The following is a 23,261-nucleotide window of genomic DNA, read 5'->3' as shown; positions in this document are numbered from 1 at the left end:
AGGTAGCTGTTACTGGTTACTCCCTACTAGCTTTTGTCTCTGTCATTCTGCTTCCTTCTTAGGCAATCATACAGCCTTTTTGGTTTTAATGCCCAGTGGCATATTCTAGAAGCTCACCTATTTTTAAAACATCTGAACAAAGAAGTTTACGAAATGCAGGCATTAATTATTTATTGTCTAATGGACCTGTAATTTTGTAAGAGCTTTAAAAACAGTCAACTTAGCTTAATTAGAGGGAGGAAAAAGGGGAAAAGAGGAAACGTGAGTCCAAATGCTTGATTTCATTAACCACATCTCTTCAGCGCTGTTGGTGTATGGTTCCAGAACATAAAACTTTCTTCAGGAAGAAGTCCTGCTCACAGTAATGCGGATATCCTTTTGTTTCATGGATGTGTTTATTGTGGAGAAATGTTTTTACCCACAGAATGAAGAGAAATGGTAGATGGTAATTATACACAACAACTGTCAGTTCTAGTTTAATAACATCTGAATAAATAGTAGATTCTATGAAGAAAATAGTAAAATGCTACTCTGTCTCTGTGGATCAAGAATGTGACCTTTTGAAGTAATGTTGGGGAGTGTTTTGGGGTAGGGTAGCAAAACTCTGAGCATTTGAGGTCTTCAAACCATTAAGGTACTTTTTTCATTGACTTTTTTCTCCCATATACATTGTTTAGATAATATACTAGAGGACAGTGAAATAGAAGGGTAAAATATAACAATATTTAAAGTGTCTCTTGACAGGTGACTACAACCAGTGTTAGCATACTTCTGTAAAATGTTATACCTAACATTAACAGACTGACAACAGTAAAAGAGACAGTCACTACAAAAGGACATCTTTATTTTCTATATATTAATCTTTGGGGAGAGGGAAAGTGGGGGACAGGGAACTGTGATGCAGTACTTCAGGATATTGCCAAAGTGGTAGAAATACAATCCAGGTAAGTGTGTAGATGTAATCATGTTCAAAGATACCAGAATTTGTGCACTGCTATTTCAGATAGTGTCCTTGGAATAGCCTTCTCTGTTTTATATTTCATGCTGCCAGCCACAATATTGTAACTTGTTTTTTAACCAGTTGAGGGCATTCAAAAATTCGAGGTATATGAGGCCATGGACATCTTCAGAGCTGTCCCTCTTAATTTGTACTCTTCTTTCTCATTGTCAAAATGAACTTGTGGCAAACTGCCAGACTTCTTCAAGCTTGAGTGTTGCACGGTGTTTGTACTTGCATTCAACACCAACAGGCAAAATTTATTAGAATCAATAAATCGGGAAGATTAGAAAAAGCAAGAATTCATTCCTGAGTTGTTTTGTAGTGCAGTTAGGGCTTCTTGTCTTTCCCCACTTTAGGATTTCATGAAATAATTAAGAAAAATCCAAATACTTCAACCTGATGCATTGGAAGCAAAAGGCACAATGCACAGAAGGGAGAATGAATCAGCTTAATATAGTGGAATCATGATGTTATTCTCATCATGCAATGAACGCTTGTTATGTCCAAGACGTTACCAGTTCATTCTTGTTATGTGAACACGATGCTATTATCAGCACAGCATTCCCTGGCCTTCTTTCTAGAGCATCTCAAGTTCATTATTCTGTGTTTAGATATTTAGAATCTGAATTGAGCAGTGCCATTTCATTACCAAATATAATGATTGAAAAAGGGCAAATGGTCATATCCTGAATCTTGTTTATCAGTTAATTCTTTATGATAGTGTAGTAGCAATTGCATATGTAAAGTAAAATACTAATTACATTCTGTATTTCTGTATAACAATGTAGTAATTTTGTCAATGCTATTTAGCTGAATAATGCACACAGCCCAAATTATGGTAGAATAATAAAAATAATCTGTTTAACTTGCTAATAATGAATCTACAAAATGGGATGATATTAATATTTCCACAACAAGCAGTTAATTTAAAACATTATTTGCATGTTACTCTATGTAGCTGTTTTATCTGTTTATTGATAATTGGTTGTGATTTCTTGTGGAGAATTTCTCATAGTGGGATGTGCTGGGAGGCTAGTGTCTAATTACCTAGATTTTTGCCCTGAAATTTGTTTTCTTTGGGAGCTTGTACTAAGTGATAGAGTGGTGGATGTGTTTTTTTTTTTTTTTCTAATGAGTGAGTAGAGAGAAGGTGGAAAGGAAAGACAGGAGACTGCATTTTCTCTCTCACTCAGAAGCATTGTTTCATCCAGTTTCTAGCTATAAAACAGATGAGGTCTGAAATATGGTAGTTTATCAAAGCTCATTTCTCTTGTGTCTCCTTAAGAAGAATTTTGCTGTCGTAAAGGCACACTGTGTCTGACAGTGCAGCAGTTCAGTAGTTTGCTCATGTAGGCTGGTTTTTATGTCTGCTTTTGTGGGAGGGGCAAAATGGAAATGGGCTCCCAAAACCTGAGCAGTAGGCAAACATAGTGAGAGGCTTAATTATCCAGTTACTGTGTTTATTTGAAAAAGAAGCTAGGTGGTATTTAAATGTACCTGCAAGACTTGCAACAGAAAGCTCCCTCCCCTAGTTCAATCATTGCCTTTGTAGTAATAAACCATTCACTCATGCTCAAGGCTTTGTTCTGCAAATGCAGTTGAAATCAGATAATCAATATAATTGTTATTGCCAGATGTTATTGTATTAGGGAAGAGTATCACTGATTAGGTCTCCCTTGTGGACAAGGAAAATTTTCTTGCTAACCGTAGAAAAAAAAATTGAAGTTTTAAGCCTGGAGTTCAGATGTTGATTGTCTTTTGAAAATAAACACTAAATCATCTCTCTGAAACATGCTTTTGCCTGCCTTTGAGCAGATGTTGCTTTCACCATAACCCCCAAAATCCTGTTGTGGTCTTGTTCTTATTAAACATGCTAGTGTTTTGTGTTGATGGTCGTCTTCGGTAAATTCTAGTAAGGCTGAGAGAGCAACAAGGGAGTTTCCTTTTCATCTTTTATCCTAGGGGTTTAACATCTTACTATTTTAACACTACATTGTGTTGACAGTAAGCTGTTAACTAAAACACAATTTGCTTAGAAGCTGAGCACCTAAATTATCCATCTGCTTGCACCCATCTGTCTTCATTGATAACTAAATATTAGATGCCTGAAGTTAGATGGTGTATATATCTGGGCTACTTGCACTTCTGTCAAGCCTTGTGTGAGCAGCTGCAGTTTGTACGCCTCTCACCTTCTTGCCTCAAAGGGGTATCGTGTGATTCTTGTGATCTGGCTGCTTGTAGGAATACAGGAATTTGAGTGACACCCATGACTGCTTAGCAGGCTTGATTAGGTTTTGCTTTCTGCAATTCTCTTTTGATAGTGTGTAGCAAATCCAATGCAACCCTGGCAGTGGAAATAAGAAGAGGTCAGAACTGCTGATCAGAAGTCAACATGTGTATTGACTCTACTTGCTCATCTCACATGCTCATTCATTTGCTTCTTGCTAGTGTTATGTTCATTAGATCTCGAGTCTCTTCCCAGCAGGGAGGCCACTGCTCTGGGAAGGCTGGGCAGAAAGTCATGTTGGTTTGTACCGTGCTGCTTCTTGCAGTTACAGGTCTTGAGCATTACTGGCCAAGGTCTCTGGGTGTCCCCAGGCATTTGTCTCCATGCATTTGCCTGATCTCTAGAATGTTCACCCACTTCCAGGATCTTTCCTCCAGCCACTGTCACGACCTTTTTTCCTGACCCTTTCTGTGTCAGAAACTACTGCTTCTTTTTGCTGCTTTTTGGCTGCCTCCTCTTTCCAGGACCTCGGTTTGGCTATGCGCAGGAACACAATGCGTCTTCAGCCTCCTAACTGGTGGTTTTGTCTTATGTGACTCTTAACTGGACGATTCAGGACATGCCATTTTTAGTTCAGGTCTTACCAAAATTTACAACCAGCCTGTACCAGGTGTAGCTAGCAAGTAGCAGGATTCTGCTTGAGAGCTGAAGTTCAGTTTTGGACATCCATCCCCACCTATGCACCCAACTATCTGCTGTCTGATAGTGTTCAAAGTGTAAGCTACTTTTTCACCTATAACGGTTTCACATTTAAATTGGAAAATGGTACCTTTCTCAAAGCAAGTTAGGCTTTGCTGTTATTCTGTTATTTCTGCTTTTAGAAGTCCGCGTTACCTCATGTTGCATGGTTTACCTACCTTCCAAACAGATTGTAAATTATTTCATTGTACTTTCTGGTCGCTTCTATGGGTGAATGATGCAACATCCATGCGGTCCCATTTCATGAAAGAGGCTTGGGGTGAGATAGGAACAGAGGGAGGTTTGTATGTCTTTAGCCCAAGACTGCAGCATTACCCACGTAGTCCCTGGTTGCTTGTACAATATTAATTTTTCGCCTTGCAAATAAGATATTATTGTTTGTGTTTAAGAAAAAGGACTTTGGAAGTACTGTCTGAGCATAACATGGCATAGTTAACCTTATAGAAGAAAAATTAATACTAACTACATCTGACTACTTGGTATTCCAACCTAGTATTTCATTAATATTGTAAGGTGATTTTGCATTTGGTTTCCTAGGGAATTTGAAGCTTAATGTTGAAAGACTCCTGGTCCAGTAGTTCTGTTCTCTGGAGAGCTTAGAAACTGCTTCTTTTGAGGACTGACTCTTTTCAGGGTCCCTGTGGTTGGTCCCATGATAATTACTCAAAAAAATCTTGCTTTTTCTTTAGTAGACATCAAAGGCAGATTTGTCTAATTTATTTTTTGAGGATTTGGCCTTGAAATAGAGATGGACAACTTGGAATTTAAGAGCTTTTCCAGTTTCAGCAGGCTTGTCCTGTATTAGGCCATCCTTAACAAATGACTCTTTGAAATGTAAATTTAAAATGGACACACCAGAAACTATTAATATTAAACATTTATTAACTGAAGTAGTCCAACATCTCAGTAGGCCATTTTCTCTACGTGGGCTGCTCTGTAAATCTGTGAGATTTGAGTTCCAGGGAGTGGGTTGGATATTATAATGTGGTAGCCACTAAACCTATGTAGAGAATTCCTTTTGGCTTGGAAGTTTAGAATAGCAGAAAGTTGGAATACACCTTAAAACATTAAGTATGGCAAATTTGAGTTCTCTGAAATATTAGTCATATAGGTAAATTTTGCTACTTCTAGTGATTCTCAGGGAAGCTGGAATGATTCACTGTGAAGGGGTTCCTCCCACCCTCCCTTTTCTTGGTAACCTTTAGCTGATCTTAAACTTTGGTCCACAGTCAGGAGAGCATGGGCTTCTGCTTTTTGGAAGCCTTGAGTCAACTTGTACCTCTGTATTTCCACCAATTAAATTTCATTAAAAGACAGACAAATTACATTAAAAAGCTGCCTAAAATAACCAACTAATATAAGTGGTTCTACTTCCAAGTTATTATCTTCAAGGGAGAGCTATGTTTAGTGTTTTAGTAATGGCAATTTTAAAAGAAATTGGCTATTCCTGTTCTTGATTATTGCTTCTTGCATTAGGCAATGTCAAAATATCTGTCTCAAATACTGTCTTAGAATACATACTTTCAGGTAATGTTTTACTCTAGTCATCAATTGACCTTGATCCCACCAGTTTAGAGAATGGGAATCTTCCAGTTTTAAACTAAGTAACTTTTTTTCAGTTCAGTAAGTTTGATAATCTGGATGCCTGAACAGCCACTCTTAAAATAGCAGTCAATAACTAAAGAATTTTTATTTGACTTCATTTGAATTAGTGATACATGAATGTACACAGCATGGGAAGCAAAGAGGAAGAATCAGAAGTTCGTGCAGAGTCACAGGGTTGTGGTGTCCTTGGGATAACAGACATGCGTTGGGATAGTTGCCTGACTGGAGCGCTGAGATGTGTGGAGAGAGGATGGAGAGGCTGGGAAGGTGAGGACTGGAGGTGTACTCTCTGGAAAGGAGTCATCTCCATGCATGGAACTTTGCTTTGAAAGAGGGGATGAGCTGGCTGAGCACCTATGTGACAGACCAGCATGGGTGACGTCGTGGTAGGCATCTGCTACAGACTGATTGATCAAGAAGGGCACAGATGAAATCTTTAGAAGGCAAAGGTGAAGTTACTGAAGCAACCACTTGTATTAAAGGAGAAAAATTCAAGCAAGAAATCGTAGTGGAAACCTTTTATTTTCTTTCAACCGTTCTTTTAAAAAATACTTTTAAATATGTACTATTCAGGAACCTATGTGCCTCTGCTCATTCTCTTTTTCCTCATTCTGTACAATTCTGTTGCTTGCTAAGGAACGAATTCTTATGTTAAAGGAAAATGAATGTTTTATGCCAACCTGTTACAATTTTTTGAAAAGATTTAACCACTGTTGTTGTTAGTGGCTGCAAATGTAAGCAAAACAGGACACACACACTTTTGAACACTTAAACACTTTTGAATAGGTTCCTGAATAGTGCAAATAACTGCTCCTTAAAAATCATTCTCCTTTATAATGTTTTAATTTGAATACAGAGAACTGGAAATAGTAATTGTTTTATAAAAGTTTTTACCTTGGCCCTTCTGAGACTAGAGGGCTTGCAAATAAGTGTATCAATATATTATGAAGTATTTGCATATAATATTTTGCAACTTGCATACTAGAATTTCTAAAATTAATGCAAGTTATCCCTTTCCCTCCTTTGATATTATGAAATCATGAAAAAGGGAGTGAAATAATAGAGATGGAAAAAGGGGGGAACAGGTGCACATCTAAAAAGGACAGATGGAAATAGATAAATTAAAACAGTTGTGCTCCTTAAAAGCTATTTTTCATTGCATATTAAAAACAGGATGAGGGAGGCAAATAAGGCTACAGAGAGTGAAAATGCAATGAAGAGTGAATGGATAAGTTCATAGAAATCCAGATATCTCCTTGGAATCCTGTTACTGTGACTCGAGAGAGGATATTTTGGGGGCTTATTTGTGAGATGTGCTTTGCCCAGATTAGAAAACAGTCCTGTAAGACTAAAAATATTTTTTTAAGAGAACTGGTGGATGGCATCTCAGAGATGCTAGCTACATGCTTTTCTTTTCTTTCTTTTTTTTTTTTTAATATATATAAAAATATATAAAATTTCGGGCAGCATCTTTTACTTTAGGTGCACAAAAGAATTAGTGCCACTCTGTCCCTTGGAAGGAAGGACATTTGATGCATGTGAGGTCATAGCACAGAAAGTAGCAGAGTTAATTTGTACTAATATACAGTAAAGGGGTTTGCTGCATTGCAGGTTCCATAGCATTGTGAAATACAGATTATGTCAAGCAACAAACATGGCAGTATTTTTCAATATATAAACAGTAGGAAGGAAAAATTCTTGTAAGGCAAGTAACAGATCTGGATTTCAGAAACTCTTTTCACATAGGACTGCTCAAGACCCTTACAGTAATACTAAAAAAATAGTACATTGGATGATGGGCAATAAATAACAAGTTATTGAAGATTATATTAAAATAAGGGTAGATGCATCAAGTCTTGAGACATAAGTTGCTAAGAAAGACTAAGGAGCTATATGAATATTTGTCTAAACAGTATAGAAGGTGAAAGGAAGCAAAGGGTGTTTTGTTATTGTATTTTAAGATCTGTGCTCCTTTTAGGAAGGAAAAGTGGCAAATGTGCAGCAATAACACTAGGATGTCCTATCTTCCTCTGAGCAAAGGATGTGATTTTTGCATCGAGATTCTTTCTGTTATGAGGCATGCAAAAGGCTAACTGGCAGCAAAAATTTTTGCCTGATAGATTGTGAAAGATTGGTGTTGATAAGGTGTATCCCATCAGATTCCTGGGCACTTGAATAAGCTGCTTTTGATTGCTGAATAAGGAGGATTTGATTTGGGGCCAAGCTTTAAAAAATAAAAGATTAAACCTCATATGTGCTTATAAGTGCAGAATGTTCTAACATTCAAATCATTGGTTAGTGCTCACTATCTAATAATTTTCATTAATGTTCATATAAGTATTTTTTTCAGCACAACAGGAAGTTGATCTGAATTCTGGAACACAGCAAGCTGGCAATGTAATAGGTTTTTAGCATCTTCTTTCCTGATAAGATGCCTTTGCTTTTTCAATATAAAGGAAACAAGAATAAATACAGGTATGGCTAGTGTTTCAAAGAAATCATGGGCCTGTCTGATAATAAAGAACTGTTCAAGAGCAGTTTATCCTTGGGAAACGATTACCTCTGTCATCCAGCCATCAAAGACAGAAGCATGAATCAAAGGGATACCGTAACTCCAAGTCAGTTTAAGCAGAAAATGAAAAAATTGGAAGAGCTTTTAGGGTGTCTCTTAGTCTTCTCAGTTTTTGTATAAGGTTTAGTGGTCTTATGGTAATTTTCACTGTTAATTCTCTCCCAAACTGCTTCCTGAAGGGCCTAGACAAGTCAAATCTTGGCAGTGTTCTGCTAAGATGCTGTAGCCAGTAGGCGAAGTCCTGGTCTTGACAGAGCCATCACATTTGACTTTAAGCTTGGAAGTCATCCTACTGAAATGAATTTGACTATTAATAATTGTCACTGAGTAACAGGAAATCATGCTTTCTGTCCTCAAAAGCGGAACATTCCCCATGCTGGAAAGACACATAGGCATGTGTTTGCGTGCACATTGCTAGCAGTTTGACTCTGTGCTATTACAGCCAATATTAATACAGGCATAAAAGCTGTAACTTTATTTGTGTCTTAAGTATGTACATTTCTTGAAGGATTTGGCCTTTAGTTTTTGCTTTGTTAGTTGAGCACTGGAAAAGTTAATTGGGAAGTCCTTTAGAAGCCAAACATAAGCCTAAGAGATTTAAGCAATCCCTTTTCTTTTTGTGCTCCCCAACTCTGCCTCAAAAGTCAGCCTAAACTCCTTACCACTGGTTCTGCTTCAGCTTAATTTACAGGTTATATATAGTTCTTCTCATTGGCTTTTGCTTTGAAGTCTAACTTTTGGACTTTAACTGCATACATTATTATGCTATATTACAATGTTCGCAAACAATTGGCTCAGACAAGATAATATGATTTTAAAGCTGTTTGCTCTCGACTACTAACCTTGAATGGTCTTAAGGCAAGTTGATACTGTTACTGCATGGGAAACCTTGTTTCAAATCTCTTGGGATTAGAGGGAAGGCTCTTTTCTGTAGCCTTCTTAGCTCCTCTTAGTTTATTATTTCCCTAAGTGTATTAGAGTGATGTTAAACTCTTGCCGTTACTCAGGTATTTGTGCTTGACAGAAACCTGCTCATAGTGCTTTCTCCTATGGTGGCCTTCCTGCTTGAAAAGTTGAAAAAAGTATCTCATTGTTCTTTTAAAAATAACTGCCTACCCCAACAAAACCCCTTCCTCTTCACCCTGCTGCTTTCCCTGAAACTTGGCAATGAGTAGGCGTCCCGTGTGCTGAGACTAGCACCTGTCATGTTGACTGTTTCTCTGTTTCCTTAGTCTTGTCTATCTGTATTCCTGTCTCTGTTGTATCTATTCAGATTGGAGACTGTTTTGGGCAGAGATGGTACTCTTTATTTCTGTCTGCCCTTGTGTGACACAGTGGTCCCACATGCCTCCTGGAAGTATTTGCTACAAGAACAACGCTTGCAATAACAATCGCACAACGCAGGCAGTGCCTTCTTCCCATTAGAGACCCTGCCCATTTATGTAGCATAAGATGTTGAGGAGAAAGTTTTAGGCTTATTTTTTGGTTGTTTTGAATTTGAGAATAGGTGAACTGTGTGAAATGCATTTTTTTTAAATACAATGGATATGAAAAGGAATAAGAAAGAAATGCAGTTATGTTAATCAAAGCTGTCAGCTCTTGTTACTGGAGCACTCTTTGTATCAATTTTTAAAGGGTTTAATAAAACATAGGGACTGTTTCTCTTCTATCTAGTCTGTACTCATCAAGCTTCACTGAAGTCAAGGAAGTTACATTTCACGTACACCACGGTAATGAGATGAGAACTATAGATTCTCTTCTGCTAAAGATTTCAGCATCTGGTAAGCAGGCTTTTTTCTTCCCCTAGGTTGAAAAAAAAATCAGCAGTGAGTAAGAGCCTCTATTTAAAAATCTTGGTATCGTGATGCACTGTTGGCAACTTTTACTGGTTACTAGGGCAGTGTTATCTTCAATATGAATTTTGGGCCAAATTCTATGTTCGTTTATTTCTGTAGCTCAAGTAAGGCTCTAATCTGATTTGCTTGTTTAAAGACTGAGAGGATAATTTGTACTCTTGGTTTTATTACATATTCTCATTTTGCAATTCCATAAACGTATTAAAAATAAGTGAGACTACCTGATTTTTCATGAGGCTACGAAATGCAGTGCCATCGCTTCAAATCTCTGAAGTTTATGCTGTGCAGTAAATGTGTAAGTGTTCTGCTAGATTTCCAAGATGGAATCCTTTCTGCGGTAGACTTTGGCAATTGCAGAATTAAGGCAGCTAAAGAGTGCAGCAGTTTAGCTTGGGAAGCAAGCAAGAATATTGCCCTGAATTGAAATTGAAATGATGAGGGGTACACCTTAGCCAACTCAGTTTCTCTGACCACTGCGACTACAACAAGGAAAGGAACTTTGTAATTCCTATGGATAAAGAATAAAACCTGTTTCACCCTGTTCGCATAAGCGAAGATGTTCAATACAGGCATCTCTGTAAAAATTAGTGCTGACAACTTTGGAGGAAGAAATAGAAAAGTGTTTACAAGAAACATTTTAAAACTAATTAGAATGGAAAGCAGTTGCTAGGTCTGACACAGAAAAGTGGTCTGCTGAACTTTTTTTTCCCTTTTCCCATTTATCAAAGAGATTTTTCATCATATTGCACATCTGCAGCTTTCAGAACAAATTCTGGCAAGAGTACTCAGCGTCACCATGAGAAAGAGCCTTAGATATTTCCCCAGGATAGAAAAAAGCCAACCCCTATCAATTCCCATTTCTCAGATAGAATGATGCCTTTAACACTCTGTAATGAAAGTTTTTATATGTGAGAAGGATTACCAACATCAGCCTGTATTGTTCTTTGATGTGCCCCAGAAATATTGCAGCAGAAGTTATTAAAGAATAAATTGTGGGAACCGAGTAGCCCCACCAGCACAGTTTGTCTCTTTGCCCTTTAACCAATTTGTGTCAGGGTGAATTCTCTCTTTCATGGGGCTTCTTGAGCTCTTGAGAAAATGCTTTTCTGCATTTTTAAATTTTGTATGCGATTCCAATACATGTTAGTGGATTCTTGTTTTACATTCATAATCATAAACTTGCAACTTAACAGGGAAAAATGCACCAGTAACAATCCTGTATCAGACACCTCTGGACAGCAGAGGTAAACCTCCTCAGCTCTTTTAATGCAGAGGAATGGTTTGCACAGAGGCTGCATTTCTGAGTGCCACTGAACTAGAAATTATGTGAACATCATTAGGTCTAAACCTTTAGCTAGCAGCTGTTGCCAGTCTCCAGAGAGTATTTGCTGTGACTTCTGGTTAGATTGTATGCAAGAAAGCCAGGAAGTGCAGGCTTCTCAGTGCACACCATTCCTTTAACATTTTCTCAATGTGTTTAAAAAAAAAAAAAAAAAAAAAAAAAAAGCCATGTATTCTGAGGGCTGCTGGAATTGGTCTATGTTCTCACATATTGGGATTAATATAGAAAAAAATAATTTCCTTGTTTTTCCTCAAAGTCTTAACATACAGAAAAACATTGATATGAATGCTGTGTGTGTGTGTGTGTGTTTTGGTAACTTTATTTTCTGTAAAAAGAGAGAATTAAGAGAATAAATTCATGCACTACTCAGAATAACACATAAGCATAGACTAAAAGATAAATATATGCATAAATGATTTAATTAACAGGAAATAGAAGAGAGGTAGAAAAAGGGTTGGCATCAAATACAGTTTTGGATCCAGATCTCAGGTCTGATCTGCTTGTACTTTAAAAAATATTTTTAGACATAGATCAAGAACTTATCTCCTTCAGGGAATGCTATACTTTTCTAACTTTTAGTAACATGGAAATACAAATTAAACAGAGCTCTCTGTTAAGCTTTTCCATTTTGTTTTTGATTCCTGCTTTGTGATAGATTAAGATTGAGTCTTAAGCCTTGCCTAAAGGGCTGCTAATCTGTTTGCTTTTGATCTCTATACCTGTTTCTAAGAGGTTTCTAAGAGGCCAGAATAATGACTATAAGGCTGATATGTTTGGCTTTCTTTCCCCTTGCTTCTGAATCCCTAAAGAATACAGAGCCTCCTGCTGATAAGATGGTGGTTCTTATGCTCTATCCTATAGTAAAGCTGCCACATTTTAATAGAGTTCTGTTTTTAAATAAGTGAAGATGTGCCCTGAGCAGAGGTATTTATGCAACTGTGTAATCATTGTAATTCTTTTCAGGAAAAGTGAGACATTTAAAATAAGGTCCTTTCCTATTCAGAACTCTCAGGTCATTAGGGGAGGCTAATACAGTTCAATTCTGAATTCTAAAGGAGTATTTTGTTTTGTGTTAAGAGTCACTAGTCTTTGCTATTGCACCTACAAAATGTGGACAACACACTGTTCTGCAGCTTAGTAGATCTGCTTTGATGTTACCTTTCACTGAAGTGGTATTTGTATTGGCCAAATCACTCCACAATCTTGTGCCTGTGTCCATGAATCCATCTCACTAGCTTGTTGAATTACACTGCAAATTCCTTTTGTTTTCAGTGATTGTGTTGAGGCTGCTGTTTAGCTTTCCTGATTTGACTAGGATCTTAGTTTTGCTGCAATGCTGAGAGATGGCTTTTCTATCTCCACATCCCAATGGAAGGAGCATAAAGAAACCAGGATCAATTTAGCTTTGTGCTGGAGAGCCGTATGCTTACAACTCTTCAGGCTGGAAGAGCCCCTTGTTTTACCTCAGAGATGAAAAGTGGAATATGAGTGGGTAGGTGACAATAGAAACATATAAACTGCAATAAATGATCCTGTAGTCTGTTCAGTGCTGGCTTCCCGCAGAAGATTTAGTAACAGTGTTACTGGTTCCGCTTTAAGGGGTTCTGAGCCCGTGAGCTTATGTGTTATTGCATAGTCTAAATCACTGCTAGCTGAAGATGCTGCCAGTTTCCCAGGCTGGTGATGTAACTGCTGTGTCTCACTCCAAAGACAAGCTATATTTCCAGAGTGAAATAAATTATTCCCACGTAAATAACTTGTAAACTGGATTTTAGTTTGTCAAGAACTTTGGGATATTTGGAGGTAATACTTGCTGTTTAAATACACCTTACTCATTTTGTTTTAAGAACTTATATCAACTGAGATGTAACTGGGCTCTTACATAGGTTGTCTCACCTCTTATATGAAACTTGATTTTACCTTTATACTCTTTAGACTTACCTTGGAGTGTTTTGCCATACACAATTCTGTAAGAATTGCATCCACCTTTCATCCTAACCAGAAGTAGAACATGGTTAGTATGTGCTAGCATACCTTGGTAGTAATGCTTTTTCCAGAGTAGCTTTCCCTTGAGATTGCGTCCTTTATTATATTTTTGATAAGCCTTGCACCAGCCCTGTAGGATGGGGATATGTATCTCTTTGAAATTGGCAGAAACGGGCTTTTATTGTTTCTCTTATTCTTTTTTTCAGCATCATACAGCCATTGCTGTAATGGTGTGTAAGCGAGCATGATTTGATCCAAGTTAAAAGATCCTAAAACCAAAACCCTTTTTTATTGGTTCTGAGTTGGGGAATTCTCTAAAATTTTCAAAGGTTTTTCTGTTTAGTACAGTATTTATATTAGAGATGGCACTGAATTTCGTCAGAGATTTCAATGCATATTTAAGTGTTGTGGGGAATAGGAATGGCCTTTTAAAACTGTGCATAAAGGCACTTCTGAATCAGTCTCCAAACTCTAGAAACATCAGTTCCTTCTGCCTAGAGAGAAACTGAGACATATGGTGGTGGCAGTGGCAGCTGAATCTTTGTGAAAATTTAGAAGAGCTATATTGGATGAATTTAATCAAGAATCTAGTCTTGCATGAAAAAGACCACTAGAGATGAAAAGCCATTGCTTTATAGGCTAGCTTAGACACCTCTCCAAGGATTAATTAGTTTTGCTGGTACTGGTGATGAGCTGTTGTACCTAGCAGTAGTGTGGTAGCTGGTAACTTGATGGAATTCCAGACAATACAGACGTTTTACCATCTGCCTTGTTTATTTTCACTTGAATAACCCTTTGCCCAGTTCAAACTAAATAATGTTGGAAGAAGAGATTGGAAAGAAAAAATAGCCCAAATCTTGTTTTCTTATTTACAAAGCAAAATATCTTTAGCTTTAAGCATTGGCTTTAACTGTAATCGAATTTTTAAATTTAGTTTTATACCTACTGCAAAGACAGACATACATATGACTTCAGAGACAAAGGGCTAGTCTTTCAACAGTAATCCTAAACGCTAAGTTAAAATCTGAAAGCAAATATAAATTACTTTTTTCTGCTTGTTGTGGAACACTACTTTGGCACTGAGGAAAAGAGACTGCAAACAAGTATTTTAAAAGATAATGTTGATTAATGTGAGTTATTATGTGAATACTGGACTAACATTCATAACAGAACAACAGGAGTAACAAATTAAACTTGCATTTAATTACAAATTACCTCACTTACTCATTGTCCTCTACCATCCGTTTTTGGTCAGTGATCATTGATCTGCCCTCAAAAGCACCAAAACATGCACTTCCTGTTTTTTTTTAATAGTTACAGTCTTCAACTGTTTAAAGCTTTTATACCTTTGTCTTTCTAGATTGTGAAGATGTCTGTTAGGAAATATATGTTCCTGGCTTGTAGCTGCTTATGCACTCCAGTCACTCTGCAGCTTCTCTTCAGTAAGCTAAATAGATGGAGTTCTTTGGCCTTTTACAAAGTATGTTTTCTAATTGATCTGTTTGTTTCTCCTCTGAATGTTCTCCAATGTATTTACATGCTTTAAAAGTTATAAATACTGGAATGAGGCAGTATTCCAGCTGTTTCTGCACCCGTGCCAAACATGGTAGGTAATTTAACATCATTGCTGGATGTTTAAGTAGGGGAATCCCAAGCAGACAAACTGATGTTAAACCTTTGCTGCAATGTCACACTGATAGCTAAGTCTGATTAATTCCTGTGACTCTAAGTCTCTTTTCTAAACTGTGGATTCCCAGTGTAGTTTTCTATTGTGTAAATATGGCAACATACTTTTTGTTAGACTTTCATTTGGCACAACCGCTTTTCCTCTTTGCTCAGCTTTGCCAGTAATCCCATTCTCTTGCTTAGTATTGGTGTCCTGCTGACTTTGTTTTAGAGCATTCTCCAGTCTCTCTGTGCACAAGCCTTTATCTGTAATGGTTTATGTTTCCTTTCACATTCAGATAAAAGCAGATCATTCATGTTTACAATTATGTATTGACACCTATTAGTGTTTTTTAAATCCATTCCATGTATTTCGTGTTGATTTTATACAATTTCAGTTTAATAATCAAAATGTCATAGGCTGTGAAGTTCTATGTTTTGTGGAAACACATATCATTTCAAAGATGTAGCCTATTAGCCAAGCTTTCAAAAAAAAAAAAAAAATCCAAACATCTTTGTTTTTCATGAATCCATATTGACTAGGATTAATATTACTTTATTTTAATCCTTTGTTAGTGAAGTCCTATATCAGCTACTCCACTCCAGTATTTTGCCATTAATTGATGCCACACTGACAAGAATATAATTATCACTCTCTCTCCCTGCCCCTTTTTTTTCCTTTAGCTTAGCAATGTAATCTTTTTCTGACAGTCTGGATGCTGCTTGGCTATCTCTCTTAAAATTCTGGGATGCAAGTTATCCAGATCTGTTTAATTTCAGCAACTGTTGATTCATTTTTCTCTACTTAATTACTGTTGTTATAGAAAGCATCCCACTCTACAGCTGCATCATCTAGCTTTTTCTTGAAGACTAGTATTTATTATTTCTGCTTTTTTTGTATTACTATTAATATTTCTGCCATAAACCGTGCAGATATATGGCACACTTATAAATTCTGTGTTCTTAGTACTTAAAAAACAAAAACAAAAACTCCTTAGTCCTTAGCTCTGCTAGCCATTCATTTTTCTACATTTTCTTTTTTTCCCTGTTCAGTATTACAATTTTGTAGTTCATATGTAATGCTGTCAGCTGCTTTATTTTCTTTCATTATGTAACTCCCACTACTCTTCTAAACTAAGTGGATTTTTTAAAATTATTCTGGCCTAATTTCTGTTTGCCAAGTTCGAATTTTTCTGACAACTTGCAAGATATTCTTAAACAGTCTCTGTTTTTACACTCCCCAAATCACCTGTTACCAACTGACACAGTGAACAGTTCACATCATTACTCAGGATTGTGTAACTGCTATAGCTTGCTGAATATTCTCTTTTTTCTTTTACACCATGGATAATTTTGTTCCTAACATCCTAATCTTTACTCAGTTTTTGGGAAGGGATAAGAAAAGATAAGAGGGTGATATTTTTTAAATAAACTTTCAAGAACAGCTTTGCCATTGTATTTCTTCTTTTTTGGTCTAATCTTAGACCAATCTGTTTCTTTGACTATAACTTGTCAAATTTGCTTCTATTTCTTAGTACCTTTTGTGAACAAAAAATATGCACAAATATGTGCAAATGAAAAGTACTGTAGCAGTTGGGCTACATATGAAGGCTGGTGTTGACAAATGCTAAAAAGATCATAAAAAAACACTCGAGTTTGAAACAGAGTGTAGTCCAATGGACCTAACTTGGATGCTGAAGGCTTCTATTTCCCACCCATGGTTTAGAAACAATTTTACAAAAATTCCCGTATAATTTGTCCTTGTTGCTGTCCTTGTTGAACTGCCACTAGTTTGAGAAAAATATTTGCCTATATGCTGAAAAAAACAAACAAAAAAAACAACAAAAAAAAGGTTTTATTGACCAAGTGAATATAGTCTGAGATGGTTTAGCTTTTTTCTGCCTTAAAGTATGTATTTGATTTTGACAGATGAAGTTTGGTTTGGAGATGCATTGTTTAGAGAAAGGATTAATAATTTCTAAGTATTCTTGACACTAGTAATAAATCTAGAAACTTATTTTTAATTTGTAAGAAGACAGAGGAATGTAAGATCTGATTCATGTGATAAACAATAACCAAAATTGAAGTGCCTTGTCTGTTAGATGAAATGTTGAAATACTTTGATCTGGATTAGAAATTTTCAAGTAGAAGTTTAGAGGCAGATCAAATAATGTAGTACTATCCTTAGATTTTGAATCTGATTGTAAGCTTGATAAGCAAGGTCATTACACTATTCTTACTTCAGTAATTGCTTATAAGGATACTATTCTTGAGTCTTGTTAGTACAACAGGACATTTAATGATGCTAAGCTTTTGTTTTAGGCAGAGCATGCTTTTTTCAACTGATATTTGTAATTACCAAAATTCTGCGTTGGTTTGGTCTTGTTCTCCTTGTCCGTGAATGTTTTCTGCTATAAAACTGACATAACATATGCCAGCTATAATAGTGAAAGTGTAATGTACATAGTGTTGAAAGCGAGTCAGATGACAAAGTTAACTAGTATCATCTTAGGGTTACTTTTGACTACAGGAATCAGTCTTTGTCCTAAATAGGCAGCTCAAATAAACTGCTGAAGTAATAGACAATGAGTTAATGGAACAAATTACAAGGGGATTGGTAGCAGATGCACTTTATTCATGAGAGGAATGTGACAAAGCTGCATATACCATATAAGAATTGAATTTTCCGGTTTCCATGTCCTATCTTATTATGCTTTTGATATACTATGATGAAAGAAGAGGATGAATCTGGATTACAGCAATGTCTTTTAGAAAGGTATGTTTACTTATAATGTACTGTTTTTTCCTTTTCAAATTGGGAGAACTTTTCTTTACCTTAAGAAAACTGGTTCAATCTGAGTCAAATCCAGTCTCATGTCCAGGGGAGCTGTACCATTGACTTCAGAATTAGCCTATAAATTATCCTTCAAATAGTAAAAATAAATTTATGGACGATTTCTCTAGTTTAACTTTGTATAACTAAATTGGCACTAAACAGGACTAGAGGAATCTAGATCTAACACATTGATGTGATAACTAATATTTGTTAGGATGCTTCAAAGTCCATTCTGGCTTTTGCTGGGAATCTTTTCTGTCTCTTGACAGGGCTTTGTACTGAGCCTTTAACAAAAGAAAGTAAAATAAAGCCAGACCATAATTTAAAAAACAGTGTTGATTCAGAAATGATTGACTCTTGCTATACTTACATTTATTACGTATTTACAGGAATTGTATGTAAACACATATTGCACTTAGGCTTACATAGTTATTTACATATTATATACACCGCAAGTATAATAGTTTAAGTGTCTTTAAATACAAGCTGCTGCTAAGGTTTGATTGCTGATTTGCGATAATACTTGCTTGTGTTTGGAAAAATAAATTCCTCTGGGGAAATCAATATTTGTCATGTCAGATTCTACACCTTCATTTGCTGGGGGACAGGGCTGCCCCTGGGAAAAAGCCGATCGTTCATATGCTGCTATATTAGCAAGATTTATTTGCAGAATAAAGGATTGCTTGGTCCAGATTCATCTATCATCCTGCTCTCTTCTGTCTTGTCCCTGAACACCCTGCACCAGGGTGGGTAGCTTCTACATTCTGAATTGAGAAAGTAATAGCTTTGCCTCCTGCTGCTTTGGCTTTTTTCCTGTGTACCCAATAAATGTTTGTGTGTATGTTCGTGTTCAGTAGGGATTGGGAATAGCAATGTATGGGAAAGATAAGGGAGATTTTAACTAGCTGGGGAAACGTGCTTTACTGAGGCTTTTTCCAGTGTAAAAGTAATGACAAAAACTACACAACAGAATTGCCTTTTTTTCCTGCTGCTTTTGAGTGGGTAAGCACATCTAAGGTGAATAGAATAATAAAATACGTGAAACCACCACAATCAAGAGTTATAATCTAACTGATGTAGAAAATCATCTTGCTTGTAGCTCATATTGCACAAAACCTCTTGAATTGTAAGAGAAAATACAGGGATAACTGATTACCGAAGACTGGAATCTGCAAGCAAATACAAAAACATGTTTCTGGAACTTGTGAGTATCTTAAAGTATAAATTCCCTTTTAAGTCTGAGAGGGGGGACGGTTCAGGAGAGAGAGATGAATCCACCTGCATTTGCTGTTTTGGTGTACTAAAGCCAGTATGTGCTGTGGATTATTAGCATGGAACCTTGCACAGGAGTGGTCTCTGCTGGAATGGACATTATGAAGGAGGGAAAGCTGATTCCCCTGGCGTGACAGGATAAGCTAAAAACCATGCTGGAGGGACTTCACACTTATGCCAATAGCACACATTTGCATGTGATGCTGTGTTTCTCCTTATGTAGTGGCTAAGGATCTCGGAGTTTTAAATGGTACTCCACTACAGCTTAATCTAGAACTTAGAAATCAGGTTTTTTCTAATGAAATAAGAATAGAAATACTATCAAGAATGGATGAAAATTTCACCTGTCCATTGAACATCTTTCACAAAACTTTTCACTTAGTGCTTTTTATAGCATATACTTTACAGCAGAGGGATAGATCAGTCCTAACTCCTCCTCCTATTCTTTTTCCAAAAGACAGCTCTGTTCCTCTTTTCTAGCAGCAATATTTTGGTCTGTTCTGCCTACTGCTTCACTTCCTGGTATCCATTTTCATATGAAGGAAAGAGCTGTGATTTACCTATTCCTTGCTTTCCTATCAGTGATGATGCTTACACTGCTTCATTGAGGGCTTTCCTGTACATGATACTTGTACTTCCAGTACACAAGTCAGCTCTTCCTGGTGATGTGGCTTCCCTGGTGCTTACGTTTCCATGGACAGAGATGGAAGTAGAGGATGTAGACTTTCCTTTGCTTAACAATGGTGCTTTTTTCCGAAATACTCTGAATCATTAATGTGGTGGCTTGTTGAATCTGCCCCAACCCTGAGAACCTACTGAAGCAGGTCTTTGAGAGTTAGATTTTAAACCACTGCCTTGCTTTTACATTAGCATTGTGGAAATTCTGCTGTTGGCAAGTCCTTTGGTGTGAAATGCAGAATCTTGGATTGCGTCAAAACTAAATTTGGAAGACCATCCAAAATATCTGTAAACACCCTCAAACTTGGAATTTTGGTAGAAAATATGCATTCATACACTTCCCTGCTCGATGTGTTATAAACACATACTACTAATGTGCTATGATTTCTCTCTTCAGAACTCTGCCATAAAGTGCTACCCTCCAAATCAATTCATGATAGATGTATTTCTTCCTTAAATAAAAAGCTGTTTTGCAAATTTTAGTCATATTTTCTGTATGGATGTGTAGAAAGTGAGAACAAGAATTTATCCTGCCCAGTGACTGCTTCTCTATCCAACTGAATAGGGTAGCACAGGCAGGGTTCCCTTATTGTGCCCTTCAGAATGCAAATCATCTCCCCCAAAATGGGGTCATTGTGCTCTTTGGTCCTGTTTGCCCCTATGCACAGAGCTGCTTGTGTTCAGCGTGGGGGAATGTGACTGTGCTGTTAGAATTAGCTGGTCCCTGCACTGCTTTTGGGTTGTAAATCACATTTTAAGAGATGCAGTTATTTCAGTGGCTTCTTGTGGGATGGTACAACTCTCTCATCCTAGATTACTCATCCCAAATTGCTAGTTCTGTAGAGTAGCTTCTTTATCTGTAATAAAAATATCCCCAAAATGTACTTGCCTTGTTGACAAGTGCAAATATCCAGTGTGCAAGCACAAACTGGGAAACTGCATCTGAGCGTATCTGCAGATGGATTATCAGGTGCTGCATGCTCTGAAGTGGTGCATATAAAAGTACATACATTTGTAAAAGTGGTCAGTTTATTGAGTAAAAGATACATATTCAGATGTAGGAATACAGATTAACCATTGCCATGGCAACCCAAATACCCAGTTAAAGCAGTCGATTACAAAATAACAGTCCTTCCTCTCAAAGGATAAAGCAAAATTCCATTCTTTAATGCATAGGTCAGTCACAGCTTGGAACATACATGTTGCATATAGACCTGGACTACTGGAATGCTGCATGCTGCCATATAGCAGTTTCACTTTGCATTAGAAAAATGCATTGGGGTCTGCATGCTATCAAAACAACAAAACAAAATCTGCAAGCATTTCAATCGCTGTTTTCTTTGTATTCAGGAAATGTTCAATTTTGTGAATGTGGATTTCTATGCTTCAACGCTACAATGGTTAGATACTGGAAAGTGAGCTTCTATGCTGTATCACTCATTTAAGGGCTACTGAACAGGTCAAATGGGAGCATATAGAGAGCCTGTTGGATTGCTGGGGGTAGAAGCCTCATTTACCTTCTGCAATGCAAAGTCAAGTCAATGAACATGTGTTAAAATAAGAATCAATTATCAAGACTAACAGTAAGTAACTTGGATTAACTCAAGGTAGATTGTTAGTGCAATTGCTTCAGAGAGCAGAAGAATTAGTTCCTAAAATTCATTGTCCAAGAAAATCTTTCTTTCTAAGTGAATACCTATTAAATTACATTAATTTATGAAGTTTTAAATTTTTAAAGATTTAACTTACATAAGAGACAAAATGATACATCCGGACATTTTGTGTTGATACATACTTATGTGTTCAAACTTCTTGTTTAATCAAATAGCAAAATACGAGCTAGTTTACCTATCTGTAGTGCAGAGAAAGATATTTTAGTATCATTAAGAGGCAAGTCAGGAGAATATGGATATAATATGAAAAGTGCTTTTAAGGCAATGTCAAGATCTGTTCATTACACAGTGCTCTTTTACTGCGTGTCTGTGTACGTTTGTTGTTGTTTACCAAATTTGATTCCTTAGCAATTAAGTACATCTTCAACAGTGTGAAAAATGAGAAAACTTTCTATGGATATTGCTTGATTTCTGCCCCCCCCCCCATTTTCTCCCTGCCAACTGATTAATTAAAAATGCATATCTGCATTTTATTAATTCTGTGACTAAATTGCAGGTTTTACAGTGGGTAGAAAGAACTTCTGGATTCTGCATGAGTCTTCACTATTTTGAAGCTGCCTGAGCTTTTAGGCTTCTCCATTTCTGCATCTCCCTTTTCTTCCCAGGACTAGATAGAAGGTGACGGTGCACTTTAATACATTCTAACAGGTTTTAGATGAACCCTTCCTAAAACGGTGGAGGAAAAGGGGAAAACTTCCAAGGACATCCTTGCTAGGTAACACATTTGTTCGGTCCATTTTGAACAGGTGTAATTTTCATCGGGTTTTTTTTTTTTTGTTTTTTTTTTCCAAAACTCACATAACATGTTTGCTAAAGGCCCCTACAATTATTTTAGGGCATATCGCAGAACTTTGCTCGAGTATCTGCTATGTGACTGCTGAAACCGTCATGTCCTAACTTGCACCAATAACAAACCAGTCAGAAAACAGTAGAAACATCTGCGATGACCCACAGCAGCGTAAAAATCTCTTGAGCTACTTCGTAAAGTCACAGGTAAAACAGTATTGACTGGGGCCATTTCACTTGATTTAATGTACTGCTAATTAACATAAACTTTCAGTAACTGACGTGGGTTTTGAGAACTCCCTCCCCCCTCCTCCCCGCCCGGGCCGCTGTCCTCAGAGGTCCCGCCCGGCACGGAGCGCCTCCAGCCGGGTCCCCAACAACGTCCCCTTCTACCTGCCGCCTCCGTTGTCTTTCTCCAGCCGCTTCTCGCGCGCCGCCTTTCGTGTCCCCTCCTCTGCGGGTCCTCGCGTGTCGCCGCCCCCGCGGCTCGCTGCCGCCCTCTCCTGCCCCTCCGAGCAGCGGCGCCGCGCGCTTCCGGCAGGGGCGGTTCGCACCTGTTAGGACCGGCGGGAACCGGCTGAGACCGGCGCGGGCTGCCTCGTGGCCTCCTGCGAGCCAGGCGCCCTGCAGTGCCCTCCCGCCAGAGCGCCGCTGTTCGCACCCGTTGAGTGTAAGCAAATTGAACGGAAAATGACTACACTTTCAAGTACTGGTAATGTGTAGAAGTGTTTGGCTTCAAACTAGTTGATAATATGGCATATCGCTACGTAAGTTTGATTTTGCTCCTAGTTAAATATGTTGAAGTTGTTGGCTCTCTGTTGCCCTTTTGAAAAGCTGGAATATTGTAGCTGTGTGGTATCTTATGGTGTGATACTCTTTATAAAAATAGTTACAACTATGTACGATCTGTTGGCAAGGTATGCTGAAATACTGCTAACTTGAAGCACCGAGCAGTGTGCAAATACTTTTTGAAAACAGATGTTTTGGCTGAAATATAAGGATTT

The 23,261-nt window shown here is 37.5% G+C and overlaps 1 protein-coding gene across 10 annotated transcripts in view; it reads left to right on the top strand.

Annotated features, from left to right (window-relative positions):
- FHIT (fragile histidine triad diadenosine triphosphatase) overlaps window positions 1-23,261 on the top strand; it is a 728,666-nt gene that overhangs the window by 266,698 nt on the left and 438,707 nt on the right. Inside the window, exon 1 of one of the 10 annotated variants that reach the window (XM_026102718.2) lies at window positions 9,867-9,944. The exons of the other annotated variants lie outside the window; for them this stretch is intronic. The gene's annotated coding sequence lies outside the window, so the exon portion shown is untranslated. Of the gene's footprint in view, window positions 1-9,866; window positions 9,945-23,261 lie in introns of those variants that run through there. 10 annotated transcript variants of the gene reach the window in all.

Source organism: Dromaius novaehollandiae, chromosome 12 (assembly GCF_036370855.1).
Source record: "Dromaius novaehollandiae isolate bDroNov1 chromosome 12, bDroNov1.hap1, whole genome shotgun sequence".
Lineage (NCBI taxonomy): Eukaryota > Metazoa > Chordata > Aves > Casuariiformes > Dromaiidae > Dromaius > Dromaius novaehollandiae.
The sequence above is the reverse complement of the archived record's forward strand: the minus strand, read 5'-3'. Positions and strand labels throughout refer to the sequence as shown.